We start from the raw sequence: 17,621 nt of genomic DNA, 5'->3' as shown, positions 1-17,621 counted from the left end.
TGATATTCTATTTTGGTGGTTAGGTTTGCTGAGCACGTCTCTTATTTTCAGATGGGTGAGGCCGTTCTTGTCTGCTTTCGTGCCGAGTATTCCGGGCGGCTGATGCGGGACCGAGCTTAGTTGCCCACGTGCCGAGCTTTTCGGTCGACCAAGGATAAGGGTGATGTATCATAGCCCCCAAGCTTGCCTTGGTTTGGACAGGACTAAGGCGAGCTTTCGGACCAGGAGTAGCGTAATCTTCGGTCGCTGAGTTGTTGTCGCATATTCCCCTTGCAGCCCCCAAGCTCGGCTTGGTTGTGACATGATTGATGTGAAACTGCTCCGTTTTTCTAGGCACCCCTGTCCATTGGTTTTTGTAGTGGGTTTAATGCTCCTTGTTTCTAACAATTTTAGCTTTAAATGCTTGGTATTGTAACCGTTTGTGCCTGGTGGGGAGTTATTGGTAGTTTTCATTGCTTCCTTCCCTCATACTTCTTTGTTTCGAAAAAGGAAAAAAGTTTGTGTTTTCTGCCTGACTGAGAATGAGTAAGAAAGGTCAGTGTTAACTCCTCCTCTATTTCTTTTTTTGCTTTTCTGTCTTTCTTGTTTCGTTCCCTGTGATGGAGGACTGTAATCTGGGTGACCTGTATGGTTGGGTGGATCCTAGAGTGAAGGGGTATGTCTCCCAGTTTGACGATGAGGAGTCAGTGAGGTTGTTGGGATCAGATTCCTGGGTTAGGGTGGGTAGTGGTATTAAAATAGAGTTATTACCTTGTGAAAGAGATGATCGAGTGTGCAACCGACTTGACGACTGGTCCTTCTTTTTTATGTATAGTTGTTTGTTTACTGAGTTGGGTGTGAGGCTTCCTTTTATCAAATTTGAGTGTGGGGTGTTGTATTGGTTGAACTGTACTCCAACCCAGCTTCACCCTAACTCTTGGGGTTTTATCCGGACATTCGAGGTTTTGATGGAACTGTTGGAGCGTCCGCCGTCTTTGAGGCTGTTTTTCTCTTTATTCTAGGCAAAAGGGGTGAATAGGGGGTTATGGGTAAATCTTAGCAGTTATCCTCGTCGTGCTGTGTTTGGTTTATATAAGTCTTCGTTTAAGGATTTTAAATCCATGTTTGTTAGGGTTAGGAGTGTTCCCGAAGACTTCCCGTTTTATTTGAATGAGCATTTAGTCGAGAGATTTCCGTTGTTTTGGTGTGCCGAGCCGTATCAAGCTTTGGACGTAGATGATAGGCTTTCTGATGATGATATTGTGATGGATTTTTTGTTTAAATCCTTGGGTCCGAAAGGTTTGTTATCTGTTGCCGAGATGTTGAAATGGGATACTGATAGGCAGGCTGTGTATGATCACATAGGTAATCTGTTTCATTACGTTTGTTCTATGTTTATGTTTTGATATGTTGTTCCTTACCTTGGTTGTTTTTGATTTGCAGGCGAGAAAGCTCCTGCCATCACCACGGCAGGTTTGAAGCTTTTCTTTAATCAACGCAAGAAAGGGGAGAAAGAGGTTTCATCTAACGTTGGGAAAGGTCCTGCTGCTTTGATTCAATATGGCCCTTGGCAAAAGCAAAAAAGGAAGAGAGGGCAAGGTCAAGGTAGCCTTGCCGAGGTTTTAGAAGGTAAGGGGGAGTCGTCCATGATTCTGCAGATGGTCGAGTCTGCATATGAATCACAGAAGAGGCTCCATGGGTATGATCAGAACATGCACGCTAGATCTCTGTGGGCGAAGTTGTATCCTTTTGGTACCATGGCTGATGAGCTTTGCTGTTTCCCGGATGACATGAAAATGATTAATGAAGTTGGCTGAGCTGGTGTTAGCCGATTTCTTCAGGTATAGGTTATTTTGTTGTGTTTGTAAATTTTTGTTGATGTCACCTATTTACTTGTTTTCATTTTTGTAGGTGATTGGTTCCCGGATCGTTGCCATTGGCCGAGCACAGGAGCTTGCCCTAGATCGGGAGGAGAAGGAGGCTTCTCGGGTAGAAGAGCTGTCTGGGATCATCCAGAAAAAAGACCAAAAGATTGCCGAGCTCTCTGCTTCCATGGAGAAGAAAGAGTTGGATTTGGCTGATGAGAGGAAACTCTAGAAGGCCTCGTCTGAAAAGTTGAAGGTCGTGGAATCCGAGAATGATCAGCTCTCTGCTCGAATAAAAGTATTGGAAGGCGGGATTTATGAGGCTTTTGCTCAAGGTTTTGACCGCGCTATTTCCCAGGTCAAGGTGTTATACCCGGAAGCTGATCCTTCAAAGCTTGACGTTATGAAGGTGGTCGTGAATGGTGAGCTTGTGGAAGACGAGGCTGTTGCTGGAAGTGAGAGCGAGGGATCCAGCATGGGTGATAAGGCAGATTAGGCTTTGCTAGCATTTAACTCTTTTTATTTTGTACATGGTGTAGTAGGTTTTAAACTTGTGACTGTTTTGGCTTTGTTGAACGATTTCCGAGTATTGTTCTCGATAGTGATATTTTGGGTTCCGAGTATATAGCTCGGTTTTGATAATGACTTATTTTGTTTTATAAAATATGATATTTTGGATAAGTTATTATAATGATATATCGTATTATGAAAACAATTGCGTGTATGTATTGAAGATAGCTGAAGCCATTCTCTGTCTGATTGAATTGTTAATAAGGAGAGCAGAGGCTCTAATATAGGGGTTGTGGTTGAATGAGCCCTTAAGATTCGCTTGGATAACTTGGTGATTGTTTTTATTTGTTTGTATTTCTCTGAGTAATATGCTCGGCATGCGCATGTTGACTTCTGAGTATGAAGCTCGGATTTACTTTGATTGTATGGTGCCTGTCAAGATAAAAAAGGGTTTTGATTTGTAATGTATGGTACATTGGTGTGATGATTTGGGGCGTCCGGCCTCGTTAAAACCCTTTCCGAGTAAAACCCATGTATTTTTTTGGGAAAAAACCTTCGGAGGGGAAAAAGAGTGCCATCATTTGCGTATTTATAGCATATATTATGATTGGTATTCCCTTAGTGAGGAGACATTCCATGTTCCTGGGAGTTGATCTCCTTTAAGGGTTCCTAGTTTGTAAGCCCCCTTTCCCAGGTTTTGGAGAACTCGGAAAGGTCCCTCCCAATTTGCTGCCAACTTGCCATGTGCTGGAGGTTTTCGAGCTTCTTCTGTCCGTCTGAGCACGAGGTCTCCTTCATTGAAGGATCTACGAATTACTCTTTTATTGTGTCTTCATTCTATATATTGTTTTCTGGCTCGCTGCTTTATGGCTGAGATGTCTCTTTATTCTTCGACGAGATCAAGCTTAGCTGTTCGGGCTTGCCGGTTATTCGACTGATCGTAAAGCTCGGTTCTTAGCGTTGGGATGCTGACCTCTACGGGGATCAATGCCTCAGCGCCATACACTAATTTGAAAGGAGTTTCTCCTATAGCAGATTGGATGCTGGTATTATAGCTCCATAGAATTTCTGGAATGAGGTCAGCCCATTCCCCTTTAGCTTCGCCGAGCTTTTTCTTTAAGCCCTGCAAGATAATTCTGTTAGCTGATTCAACTTGCCCATTAGTTTGTGGGTGCTCGACTGAGCTGAAATGATGTTTAATGTTAAAATTTCTTAAAAAGGAAAGCGAGCTTATGGTCGGTAAATTGTCTCCCGTTATCCGAGATTATCTCTCTTGGGATACCATATCTACATATAATGTTCTTCCATAAGAAAGATCGCACTTTCTCTGCCGTTATATGTGCTAGTGGTTGTGCTTCTATCCACTTAGAGAAATAGTCTATTGATACTAAAAGAAACTTTACCTGGCCTGTGCTTTCGGGAAGGGTCCGAGGATATCCAATCCCCACCTATCGAAAGGCTAGCTTACCTCTATGGTGTGGAGCTCTTCGGCCGGGGTCTCTGAAAGGGTGGCATGCTTTTGACAATTATCGCATGCTTTGACTTTAGAGATGCAGTCCTTTTTTATCGTCGGCCAATAGTATCCTGTTCGCAATATCTTTCCAGCCAATGCTAGGCCGCCGATGTGGTTTCCACACACTCCTTCGTGTGTTTCAGCCATGACATCCTCGGCCTCCTCCCTGCTGATGCATTTGAGGAGTGGTTGGCAGTATCATCGTCTGTACAGGGTGTTTTCGAGTATTGTATAGAAACTTGCTTTTCTTTGGAAGAGCGGCAAGTTCGACTCATCATCTGGTATTGCACCTGTGGTGATGTAATTGAGGAAAGGCATTCTCCAGTCTGGTACCTGCATGATGCTTAAGATTGTGTCCTGCTCAAAACTCGGCTTGTCGAGTGTTAGTTGTGACAGGGCCGGTGTGTTCTCCGCCTGCCTTGTTGTGGCTAACTTGGATAACACATCGGCTCTAGTGTTTTGTTCTCGGTTTACATGAATAATATCAAATTTATTGAACTTTGAAATGAGATCCTTTGTTATGAGCCAATATTTCTCTAGAAAAGGATCTTTTACCTGGTATTCGCCCTTGATTTGATGTACTACAAGTGCTGAGTCGCAGTAGGCTGTTATTTGAGATATCTTGAGTTGTTGGGCGAGTTTTAGTCCTGCTAGCAGAGCTTCATATTCCGCTTGGTTGTTGCTTGCATTGAAGCGGAATTGAAGTGATTGCTCGGCTATCACTTTCTCTCCCTCTTTTAGCAGTACCCCAGCTCTGCTTCCTTCTTTGTTTGATGCTCCGTCTACATGTATGCTCCAACTGGCTGCTATGTGTTGGGTCTCATTAGTCATTTCTGACACGAAGTCAGCGAGTACTTGTGACTTCAGAGCTTTTCTCAACTCATACTGAATGTCGAACTCGGATAGTTCGATTGACCAATTTATTAGACATCCGGCGAGTTCGGGTCTGGTTAATATTTGCCTTAGTGGTTGGTCTGTTCGTACTATGATTGTGTGGCTTTGAAAGTAATGTCGCAGCCTCCTTGCCGTGGTGACTAGCGCCAGCGCTAGCTGTTCTATCTTTGGATACCTTGTTTCTATTGGTTGTAATACCTTGCTGATGAAATATACTGGGTTTTGCTGTTTTCCTATTTCCATCACTAAGACCGAGCTTATGGCATGGTTAGATACTGATAAATATAAGTACAACGGCTTACCTGACTCTGGTCTCTGGAGTATTGGAGGTGACGTCAAGAGCTGTTTGAGTTCCGTAAAGGACTTTTCACATTCATCTGTCCATGTGAATTTCTTGCCTTTGGAGAATGTTTGGAAGAAATGATAAGATCGATTTGCCACTGCGGGTAGGAAACGTGATAGGGCAGCTATTCTGCCTGCCAATTGCTGGACTTCTTTTACTGTTTTTGGACTTGTCATGGTCAGTACTGCACTGCATTTTTCTGGGTTGGCTTCTATACCTCTTGAGGTTAGCATGAAGCCAATGAATTTTCCTCTTTGGACTCCGAAAGCACATTTGTCTGGGTTGAGCTTCATGTTATATGCTCGGAGTTGGTTGAAGACCTCTATCAGGTCGTCACAGTGTGACCCTTGTGCAGGCGTTTTTGCCACCATATCGTCTACATAGACTTCCACGTTCCTTCATATCTGTTGTTGGAATACTTTGTCCATTAATCTTTGGTATGTCGCACCTGCATTCTTTAAGCCAAAAGGCATTACCTTGTAACAAAAATTACCATGTTCTGTTATGAAAGCTGTTTTGCTTTGGTCTTCTGGGTGTATCAAAATCTGGTTATAACCAGAGTATGCATCCATAAATCCCATGATGATGGGTTCCAGCCGTTTCTTGGCTTTTCCCTTTTGGGACTCCCCGCGGATCTCAGACCTATCTTGGGTAGGTCGGGAGGTCGCCTGTGTATGTGCTTCATCTTCGCGTTTTGTCGGGCTCCTTTCTCGATTCTCGTATCTTCGGGAGGGGGAGCGGGTGCGGGATCGGATGACGTCTCCGTGGGATCAGCTGACGTCTCCGTGGGATCGACTCTTCGCTGCTAGCTCCCTTTTGAGGTTTTGTACTCTGTGTCTAAGCTCCTGCATAATCTTGGCACTGTCGGCTCCCGTCCCTCCGAAGGGACGTCTTTCAAGGGTCTTGGTGTAGATTGGTTGGTTTGGCTGAACGGAGAATCGTGGTTGTTCGCTGGCGCGAGCTGTCAAACTCGCCCTACTCAGGCGGGCCCCTCCTCCTTCACGAAGTTCCTCCGACGTGGGGAGTCGCTCCATGTCTGCTCCAGGGTCCCCACAGATGGCATCAATGTTCGTTACCTGGGAGACCTTGGGTGCTCGACGGGTCGAGTGGTGATGAGAAGATGAGCGGGTGAGACCATGGGCTGACTCGGAGCAGGTGTAGAGATGCGGGCTGAGAGCTGGCGTCGCCGGAGGCGGTGTGGACGGTGGGGTGGCCACCTACAAGGACACTCTGACGATCAAGTCAGTGTCCGTCTGAGGAGACAGCCAAATTAGGTAAGATGTTACGTACCTTGGGGGGAGAGCTGGCCTCTTCCCTTATATACTGTGCTTGGGTGGGCCCGTAGGTGACCTAGCCCACTGGCCAGGAAGCTTCTGTGAGCTATCCTAATCCTCACGGGGATAGAGTCAGGTCGTTCCGGTTTTCGGATCGGGGCTTCGGGTGCTGCCCCGAGGGTACCGACCCGACCGGTTGCTGGGTGTGGTGACTTAAGCCGCTTGATGGCAAGTCGCGCGTGCTTCGGTCGGGTGCCGAGGACCGACCCGTCGGGTTCTCCCTATGTGGAGGATGCTTCGGGACTTGGGTCGGAGGTGGTGTTCCGACCCATCGGGTAAACCAGTTAGACTGTGGCAGTCCGTAACACATATTAAATTTTTTTTCCACCAATTACTATATTAAATGAAAGTAAATTACAATAGTAAATAAAAAGAGATTGAGTTAGCATAAAAGTAAAATAATTAATAAAATAATTTTACATCGTTCTACTTTTATTTCTTATTAACATTTTTTAATTTAGGTGTGTACGTGCGTAATTATAAATGGACAATTATTTTAGATTTAGAAAAAAAAGATAACTATTAGAATTTAGAATTGAAAGTGAGCGGAGCTAAGTCGAATTAGACCAAATTCAAACTCGACTCATAAAAATTGAGCTTGGCTCACGGCTCGATTCATTAATAATGAAGCCTATTTTTAAACTCAAACTCGACTCATCAAAAGCTCACGAGCTGGCTCAAATAATAGTAACATAATCTATAAGTTTATATCAATAAATTATAACTTATATATTTTAAAAATATTCAAAATGATCAATTTTATGTATTATTTATCTATCAATAAATTATAAATTTTTTATTTATATCCTACATTAAAATTATATATAAAAAATAAATATAAAATTTTTTATTTATAGATTAAATGCATATAGGATATGTGTATTAATAATTATAATAGATCCAACTCACGAGCTAATGAGATGAGCTTATCCAAACTCAAGCTCGACTCATTTAATTTATGAGCTCAATTCTAAGCTCAAACTTAGCTCACTAGCTCACAAGTTTAGCTTATCAAGTTATTAATGAGTCAAACTTAAACTGACTCATGAACTGGCTTGACTCACTTCTAACCCTAATAACTATATATTGAGATTAAAACTTTTATTTGTATACTTTTTCTTTGAAATTAGTTATAATATTGGATAGAAGTATAATACCACAACCAGCATATTATTTTATGATCAAGACTAAATAATAATTATGCTAAAAAAAACTGAATTTACAATGAAATTGTTATTCCAAAACCGAATCCAAAGAATTATCACACACACTACAAGAAATATCGTTAAAATTGACGGCTTAGCCGTCGATAATATTAAAATTCGACGGCAAAATAGACGGCGGAGTTGGTCGCTATTAAACTTGTCGATTTTGTAAAATACTAATAAAATCGACAGCTTGGATGACCGTCGATAATAATTTAATAAAATCGACAACGCTTCTATCTATAATATGAATTTGAGAATTTTACATTCTCACTAAAATCGACAACATCGCCGTCGATATTATTATATAAAATCGACGCCAATTTTGTCGATATTTGATCCAATAAAATCGACAATATTTTTGTCTATAATATGCTTACTAAAATCGACAACGTTGCCGTCGATATTGGATCCCTAAAATCGACAACGTTGCCGTCGATATTGGATCCAATAAAGTCGTCACAGTTGCCATCGACTTTATTATTCATATACCGACAAATTCTATGTCTATATTTGGATTTTGTTGTCTATTTTAAAATTAAAAAGCGACAACTATTCCGTCGATTTTAATAGATATGTTTTAATTATTTTTTTCTTTGAAAAATAGTAAACAATTAATGCAAATAAATATAAAAATAAAATTTATACAAAATATAGATAACAAGACAAATAAACTTTTAAATATAAAAATAAAATTTATACTAAATATTAGGTAATGAATTTACAAACTTAACAAAATAATAAATAATGAATTTACTAAAGGCTATGATTTTTCATAGAACAGAAGCATCATGAACATCTAATGATTACAATGCATGGACAATTACACTTAATTATTCTAATATACAGCCATTGAAATAGTTGACTCTCCATGATTCTACGGTGCTAATTTTTCATCAGATCATTTGTCTTATTTACCCAAACTTGATAAATATCTTGCAAGAACATAACAAAGTGGATCTGCAACAAAATATTGAACATTAAATACAGAATGAATCTGGATACCAAATATAGTAAAAGATCTCATTCTATGCAATGCAAAAAGCATAAGCTCCTAGCTTTCAAATTGTTATTTTGAAATGGAATACCTCCTTAAACTCATTTCGAAACTCCCTGACGACAGAAATCACTACCGTGGCAGCCTCATCATAAGGATATCTGAAATAATACAGCATTTTAGTCTTATGTAATAGTGATGAATTTGTCACATATTCTTATTTCAAAAAACAATTAAGGATATCCAAAAGAAACTGAAGAGTTTCCTTATAAAAGAAGTAGAAGCATAAATATCAGATTCTCACTGCCTAGCTTCAGGGGAAAAAAATGGGACTTTTTTCAAAGAATTACAACATAAACTTTTCCACCGACTATTAATTCTGTGTGATCATCAATAATTAATCACTATTAATAACCTAAATCTATGAGATTGAGCACCTAATAATGACCATTCATATTTGTGAGCGAACTAACTTGTCCAAAGACACCACATGATATAGTTGGGAATGCTATATACTGAATGTTTTTATCCTTCGCAACCCTCAAACTATTCCTGCAAATCAACGAGTAATAATAATAAACAAACACACACCAAATGGAGTAAGTAAACACAAACACAATGTGAAGCTACCTATAAGCACTTGAAAGAGAAGCAGGGTTACTATTAGAATTGTAGATTGGTCCAACAGTATGAACAACATGAGAAGTAGGCAATCTAAAACCACTGCATAACAAGCAACTTCAGATTACAACCTTATTATCACAAAGATAGGAAGTGATTTCCATTGTCCTAATCTGATCTCTTACCAATCAAATTAGTTGTCAAAATTTATTATTTTATTTAAAATGGAACATTTTCGTTATAGTTGTCATTACTAATTTGTCAAGGTCTTGTTCTGGATCAAAATCACACAACTCCATTGGTTGGTCCATAAGGTTAATTAAATTTTATGTATATATATTATTCCTCTACGTAATTAATCAATTAATTAATAATATTATTAGCTTATAAAAAATACATAGTATCATGCAAAAACAAAAGTAAATTATTAGATGATAAGAATTTATATGATGCAAGTCAGGAAAATCACAAAAAAAAAACTAAAATTAAAAAAAAAAAAAGTCAATCCCAAATCAAAGCCAAAAGTAAAATCAAATCGACAGAGTCAATGATGCAAAGAGGATGCCTACCTTTGTCGGCAGCAGCAAGAAGGTTGGGAACTGGCAGAAGAAAGGAGAATCTCTTATTACTATTTTTCTCTAAAATTAAAAGCCACTCAAAAAATATCTTGAGTTGAGTAGACAGATACAAATTAAGATATAAAAAAGCTATATATAAAAGTTTTTTAGTCTTAAATTTAAGAGTGAATATTTATTTTGGTCCAATATTTATTCCGAGGATAAAGTATTCTTTGATTATTTACTACCAAAAAACAGCTAATTACAGATAAAATTACAATTTTATCTCTTTTATTGATAAATTTTTGTTTATTGACAAATATTAATTTACTAACAAATTTTTTACTGTTTATAATTTACTAACAATTTTTTTTTGTTTTTGACAAATTTTTCATTCATAATTGCAAGTTCATTCTTCGAAACCATATCCCATCCCGGATATGATGAAATAGGATGAATTGAGACAGTATTTTGTAAATACATCATTATCTTAAATATATTAACAATTTCTTTACTTTTCGATTGTCCGAAAAAAACAAAAGAAACATTTTGTTCTTTCTTCGACAATTTCTGATCTCTAAAACCCAGATGCAGTTCTGACCATCTATTAGAGAAACACTGATTGGCCAAATTCATCAATAATTTTTTTTGTCAATAATTAGCGTCAAATTTTTCGATAAATTTTTTAATAATTTTTTTTATTTGCAATACACCCAAAAAAGCATTAAAAATTCTCTTTACCAATAGATTTATTTATTAATTTTTACCAATAGAATATAATAAAATTTTTATATATTCAAACATTTGAAGAAAATATTTCAAGAGAGAGAGAGAGTTGTATTTCTCTTAAATTGCAGCCACCACCAGTCACAACAAAAACACATCATGGTAACTTAATAATGAAGATTTATACTTTTAATCTAAAATAGCAAATATTTAAATATGGGTCTTTGATCTAAGCCAAATCCATCTTTTTACCTTCTCTTTTTGTTTTTACTTAGCTTGTAGTTTTTGTTATTTAGATCATTTTTTAGGTTGATTTATTTGTTATAATTTTTTTAGTGGGAGTACATAAGGAGTACATAGTATATAAAGTGTAATAAATCAATAGATATTTTTAAGAGAGATTTTTTCATTCTCTTCAACAATAAAAATAATTTTTTTTCTCTCTCTTAATACTTTCTGGTTCATCAAACTATCAAAATCACCGCTTGAAGAACATGAGATTTTCTTCAGAAAAGCTTAAGCTCGATTCCAAATCACATACTGATCCGGCAAAGGTTTGGGATTGGTCGCAAAAACATCCATGTTGACAAGCAGTAAAAAACTCTCTCTGATATAGTATATGTAAAACCCTAGTAACTTCTGTTATTGGGACATGTGTGATTGCTGTCGCTTCCAATAATGAGATATTTTCATAATATGCTTTAAGGAGGAAGAAGAAAGTTAAAGAAAATGTCATGCTCTAAGTTGTTCACGCTGTGATGTTGATGGTTTAATAAACTAGAAGAAATCGAAAGAGTTTTATTGTTAAAAAAAATGAAAAAAATTCCCTTTAAAAGAATATCTGTTGAATTATTACACTTTATATATTATGTACTCTTTATGTACTCCCACTACAAAAATTACAATAAACAAACCTACATCTACAATTGATAAAAAAAATAATCTAAATAAAAATTTCACATTGATGTTTAAATTTCAGGGTGAATATTTGCCGGCAATCTCTTCGACAATGACCTACTCATAACTTTTTATCATGGGTGGCGTCGAGGCGAAGGGCGAGATGGAGGCGGAAGGCAAGACCGAGATGGAAAATGTACCCCATGTGGGGACCGCAATGGTGATATTGCTGGCAGCATGGTCGATGATGATGTCGGCACCGATTATGAGAGGAAAACAACCGCGACAGCGGGGTAGCAAGTGACTTCTTAATTTTTATTTTTATCAAAGAAAGGTAATATACATGGATAAAAATGAAGGGATGTAAATTAGGATGATTCAGATAAAGATGCGTAAAACGTTTTTTTTTAGATATTTTTTAATAATTAAAATTTAATTTTTATAATTAATTAAATCGTATTATTTTTGTCAAAATTAGATCGAACAAATCGATTTGTCCAAAAAAATCGATAAACTAAATTTTAAACCAGTATAAATTAATATTTTTTTATAAAAAAATAACTACAATACCTTTTGATCTGTTGGTTATAACTCGATTAAGGTAAAACTAGAAATCGAAATCTTATTAAAACTAAATAAACACACGTTCTATATCAGGAGTAAGGGGAGTATGTGTTAAAATCAAACAACCACGTGCCAACTTAAATCTGCATAGAAATCTTTCTACAGAGCAGCTTTGAAAATACTTGTAACAGTCCTAAACACAACTTTATAAATACAAGTAACTCACTAGGTCACAGGTAGAATGAATAACTTCATATTTATCTCTTACTCTTACTAACTTGAGTGTTGGAGTACCTTCCCACTTCAAGAAAAAACGAGTTCGAGCATCAGAAAAACGAGCTATACCTTGGAGTCGGCCACTCACACAAGAACACCCTTGTTATAAAAAATGACTAAAATACTCATTATTATATATAATAAGAGTATTTTAGTTATTTTATATAAAAAATATTAATTTAGATCGATAAATAATATAGAACAGTGGCTTATATATATATATATATGAAGAGAGGGTATTGTTTTGTGTAGCAAAAAAAGATGTTAATGGAGAGTGCTAAGAGAAGATAATGTATTTGATGTGAATAATTTTAATTATTATGAGTGTTAATTTTTACAAAAAAGTGAGACATAAATATTTAATTTGGCACTTATCATTAAAAATTTATGAAACTTTTAAAAGATAAAAGTCTAGCTATGTTTATCAAAATCAGTGAAACCGTAATTAATTGTTTTGTGTTTATGCTATTTTCTTGATGTGCTGATGTATCCATTGATGATATTCTTGACTTTGGTTATCTGACAAATTTTGGGAGTGCTAGCTCCATGTCATGGCTCAGAAGAGCAAGAGGTACCTCAATGGACTCCAATACTCAATACTTAAGCAAGGGAGCTAATAGAGGGTGGGTATTTATAGGGAACTTGGAGGTTGGATCTTTGGGACTTTCTGTTGTAATTATATGTAAGCATGGAAAATTATCAACTTATATGCTAGCATATACTCAATATTTATTTTGATATATGACACTAAAAAAGTTGCCGTTTTCAAATTCCTTTAGCAATTTCTTACATCCTCAAAATGTGTGTCATTGTCAAAAAGGGAAAAATTGTATTTATATTCATGCATGAACTTAAATATATGCATTAACTTATTTTTATTTTTTAAGTTGGGTGTTGAAATTTTGTTCGTTGATGCTAAATTCTTTTGTATGCCTCTCATCTCGTAGTCATTGTTAGTTTTTGTCGCATATTGGTAGGTAAAACGTACCAGATTTCGTGACATATGTACTACGGAGAGTAGTTTAGTCTTTTCTTTTATCTTAGAGATACTACTGATAGAGCAACAAATATGCATATATTTTGGTAAATGTGAATGTTGTTTTTCAATATTAACAACAACAAAGTCTTGTCTCACTAAGTGGGATCGACTATATAGATCAATCGATGTAATAATTAAACTCTATCATATATCATGTCTAAAGAGAAACCATTTACATGTAGATCTTATTTGATCACCTCAATAAAAGGTTATTCTAGGTCTTCCTCTGTCTTCTCCTCTTGTATATTTTCCATCTCATCCAATTTCTATCGATCTTCTTCTCACATGTCCAAACCACTTGAGACGTGATTTTAACATCTTTTCCACAATAGATGCTACTTTTAATCGTTCCTTATTCTATCCTATTGTGTATGACTACTCATCCATCTCAACATCTTCATCTCTGCTACACTTAACTTATGTTCGTGTTCCCATTTGACCGCTCAACATTATGTACAATAAAGTATATCCAGTATGATAGCAGTGCGATAGAATTTACCTTTAAGTTTTAAAGCATGTTTTTGTCACATAAAACCATACGCACTCTGTCATTTTGTCCAACCTGCAATTGAATCATATGATTTACATCTTGTTCAATCTCTCAATTATCTTGTATAATACACACAAGATACTTAAAATTTTTAACTTTTCGTACATTAGAGTTTTTCCTTTGACGACCGAACTTATATTCCATATATTTTATCTTGCTATGGCTTATGTGCAGACCATACACTTCTAGAACTTCTCTCCATAAATCCAACTTCTTATTTAGGTCTTTCTTTGACTCTTCCATAAGGACGATATCATCGGCAAAAAACATGTACCATAGCATAGGTTCTTGGATATGCTCTGTGAGAACTTCCAAAACTAATGTGAAAAGATATGGACTTAAGGATGATCCTTGATGTAATCCTATACCAATAAAAAATTCCTCTATCACACCACCTTGAGTCTTCACACCGGTTCTAGTCCTATCATACATATCTTTAATTGTACGAATATATGCGATCCTTACTCTCTTTATTTCCAAAAGTTTTCATAAGACCTCCCTTGGCACCCTATCATATGCTTTTTCCAAATCAATAAGCATTATATGTAGGTCCCTTTTATTACTACGATACCTCTCCATCATCTTTCTTAACAGGTATGTAGCTTTAGTGGTGGATCTGCCTGGTGTAGAACTTAATTGGTTCTCTGTTACTTGTGTCTTTTGTCTCAACCTTCGTTATATCACAATTTCCCATAACTTCATGATATGACTAATGAGTTTGATCTCTCTATAGTTTTCGCAATTCTGTATATTCTCTTATTCTTGTAGATAGGTACCAAGATACTCTTTCTCCACTCATGTGGCATGCATCTTTTTTTATCTTAAAATCTCATTAAAAAACTTGGTTAACCAATTGATGCCTTTTTCTATAAGGTCCTTTCAAACTTCAATTGGGATATTATCAGGTTTTACTGCTCTGTTATTTTTCATCCATTTTAGAGCCTCTTTTACCTCAAAGTCTCGAATCTTTCGGTAGTAGTTAGAATTTTGATCTTCTTTTCTCGTGTACAACCGATCAAGACTCGGAAGAGTTTTTTGTCCTTTATTAAATAACTCGTAGAAGTAGCTCTTCCACCTTTTATTGAACTTCTCATTTTGAGCAAAAATATCTCCGTCTTTATCCTTTATGCACTTAACCGAATCCAAGTTTCTCGTTTTTCTTTCACGATTTTTTGCAATTTTATATATAATTTTTTGAACCTTCCTCTGTGTCTAAAGATTGGTAAAAGACCCTCGTATACTCTTAAATACTGTTTTCCAAATAAAGCAATTTTAAAGTTATGTGAAACTATGACAAGGTATGGTCGCTCCTTCTTTCTCTAATTTATTTTCTATTTTTCCCCTTGCAAAATAGTAGATTAGATATTTCCTTTGACTGGAATGTGGAAGAAAGTATATCTTTTTGTGGTTATATTTTTTCATTGAGAAAGTATAAGGAGCTAATGGAAATTTTGTACAATGTGTACAATGGAGATTTATTCAGTATTAGAGATATAATCATTAGTGTTACCTTTTTCTATCAGGTTAAACTTTTGGGATGAGTGGTTTCATGATATGACATCAGAGCTCTAGATTCGAAAGGTCAAGAGTTCAATCCTTAGTGAATCCCAAAATCAGCTACCCGGATGGTTATTCTGGATAGTATGGGTGATGTTCATTTTATTCATATTGGACCAAAGATTTAGCCCATTGTACAAATTATACACTTAGACCATTGGCTCTCTAGCAGTACTCTTTTTCATTTTAACAAATGTCCTCGTTTTCTTTTCTTGTTTGAGATCAATTAATTATTGCTGCTTAAAACTATTGCTTCTACTGTTACTCAAATCTTTCTAAATTTATTGTTTGTATATGCACAATTTTCCTGATGTGCTGCTGCATCCATTGATGAGGTTTGCCTTCTTCATTGCAGTTTTGGAAGGTAGACCGTGGTTATGTTTTCTCCTCTTTTACCTATTTAGTTATTCTCAAATATTTAGACAAAATAGAAATGAAATATGTCTAATCTCATAAATTCTCAATGCAATTGCTTCTGGAATCGAAGGACTCATTTAGTTCTTTAATTTAAAATTGGATAATTTAATATCATTCTTAATTGGGTTTGCCTCTTTGTTAATTCTTTTTCTTCCAATTTTTCTGATTTTGTTGACCCAATTTTCCATATCATCTGATCATGTGGTTTTCTTACTTAACCTGGTTGAAGATTTACCTCTCATTTTATATTGTTGATAGATGACTATTCATGATTAAATGAGTTTGATGTCATCTGGTAGAGTAATTTTTCTTCTGATGTCACTTTACTTGTTAGTTGATATTCAAATTTAATCAAAGCAATTTGGTTGAATGCATTTTTTTGGTCCTGAAATTGCTTAACTTCATTGTTCCATCAATTGATTATTACTTAACATGTTTATATCATATATATGTATCATATGCATTGTTTTGTTTTCTTGGGTATTAAATTTAGGCATTATCGTTAGGTGAGTCATGTATGTGATCATTGACATACTTATAAGATATGGATGTGTTCGTTCCACTGTTTCCTTTATATTATAGTGAGTTCTATGGTGTTTTTGTTATGGTGTCTAAATTACCTAACTTATTGTTTAAAGTAAAAAATAAAATATTTAAAGTAAAAAGTAAATCATCTAAAATTTATTAAATATTATTTATTTACTCTTTTTAGTAACTTAGGTACAATGTGATAGGCACCATAGCATTCACCTTATATTATATCCCATTATTTGCAGGCCTATGCTAAACAGATTCAGAGATCAATTAGCTGGATGAGAAGTTTATAAGATGAATTTTTTTTATACTATTCGATCAGCCATCATATCTCGAATTGTTGAATTGGTTGAACCAAGCAGGTGATCCTTCTTTATGCTACATTTATGGTTTATTTATTTCTATTTATGTTGCCTAAATATTCCTTATTTATATTATTCTTTTTCAATTGCACGCAGGGAGGGGACATTTCATATGGTTATCAGTCATTTTAGTAATGAAAATTGTCGAATGATCACTGAACTTCACTCTCATCCAAGAAGTACTGTTCCTTTATTTAAAGACACTCATTGAGCTTCACTTGTTTCGCACTCTAGACTTGTCTAATTTGAGAAAGGGCAATCTTTCTAAGTGATTGTATAGAGAATATATCTAAGGGAGCTACTCAAATGAAGATGCAAAAAACATCTTTTTATGAAGATGCTTTGTATAAAAGTGTGATTTATTGATTTGGCCACACTTTAAATAAAAACAACACTTTTATAACATATCAAAATCTAACCCTACACTCCATCATCTAAGGGTCAAAAAGAAAAATCATCACATGAAGATAATTATAATATCTTCATGGGAGTACCCACCTATATCTAATTTCCTCAAATACATTAGTGAGAATCCTATTTATGTACCTGATGATCTTATTGAGCTTTACCTTAGAAGCTAGTTCTTGTACCAATGTTTTTGCTTTACCTAGCTATATTACATCATTTCTTAGCTTGTACTGTGGTCTCGTTGTATCACTCTTCACTCTTGGTTGTTAATATTTTATATTGGTATATCTTTGTCATTATAGTTGTATTTATACATTTCTATTCATAAATGTACACATTATTATTATTATTATTATTATTATTATTATTATTAGAATAAAGTACGGTTTTAGTTCTTAATATTTAGATGAGTTTTATTTTAGACTTAGTCTCTAATATTTTAATCATCTTATTTTTATTTTAAAATATTTAAA

At 35.7% G+C, this 17,621-nt stretch overlaps 1 long non-coding RNA gene across 2 annotated transcripts; it reads right to left on the bottom strand.

Moving 5' to 3' along the window:
- Positions 1 to 8,318: 8,318 nt before the first annotated feature.
- LOC112729117 (uncharacterized) lies at positions 8,319 to 9,969 on the bottom strand. Of its 2 annotated transcripts, XR_003166370.3 has the most exons (5): positions 9,831 to 9,969; positions 9,271 to 9,363; positions 9,078 to 9,192; positions 8,732 to 8,801; positions 8,319 to 8,603 (listed from the first exon to the last, which is right to left on the bottom strand). It is a non-coding gene; the product is annotated as an uncharacterized lncRNA (long non-coding RNA). The 2 variants fall into 2 exon arrangements; XR_003166371.3 differs by lacking the exon at positions 9,271 to 9,363 and having other exon boundaries at positions 9,831 to 9,968.
- Between the last annotated feature and the right edge of the window lie 7,652 nt (positions 9,970 to 17,621).

This window comes from Arachis hypogaea, chromosome 12 (assembly GCF_003086295.3).
Source record: "Arachis hypogaea cultivar Tifrunner chromosome 12, arahy.Tifrunner.gnm2.J5K5, whole genome shotgun sequence".
In the NCBI taxonomy this organism is placed as follows: domain Eukaryota; kingdom Viridiplantae; phylum Streptophyta; class Magnoliopsida; order Fabales; family Fabaceae; genus Arachis; species Arachis hypogaea.
Note: the sequence above shows the minus strand (reverse complement) of the source record. Positions and strands in the feature narration are given on the sequence as shown.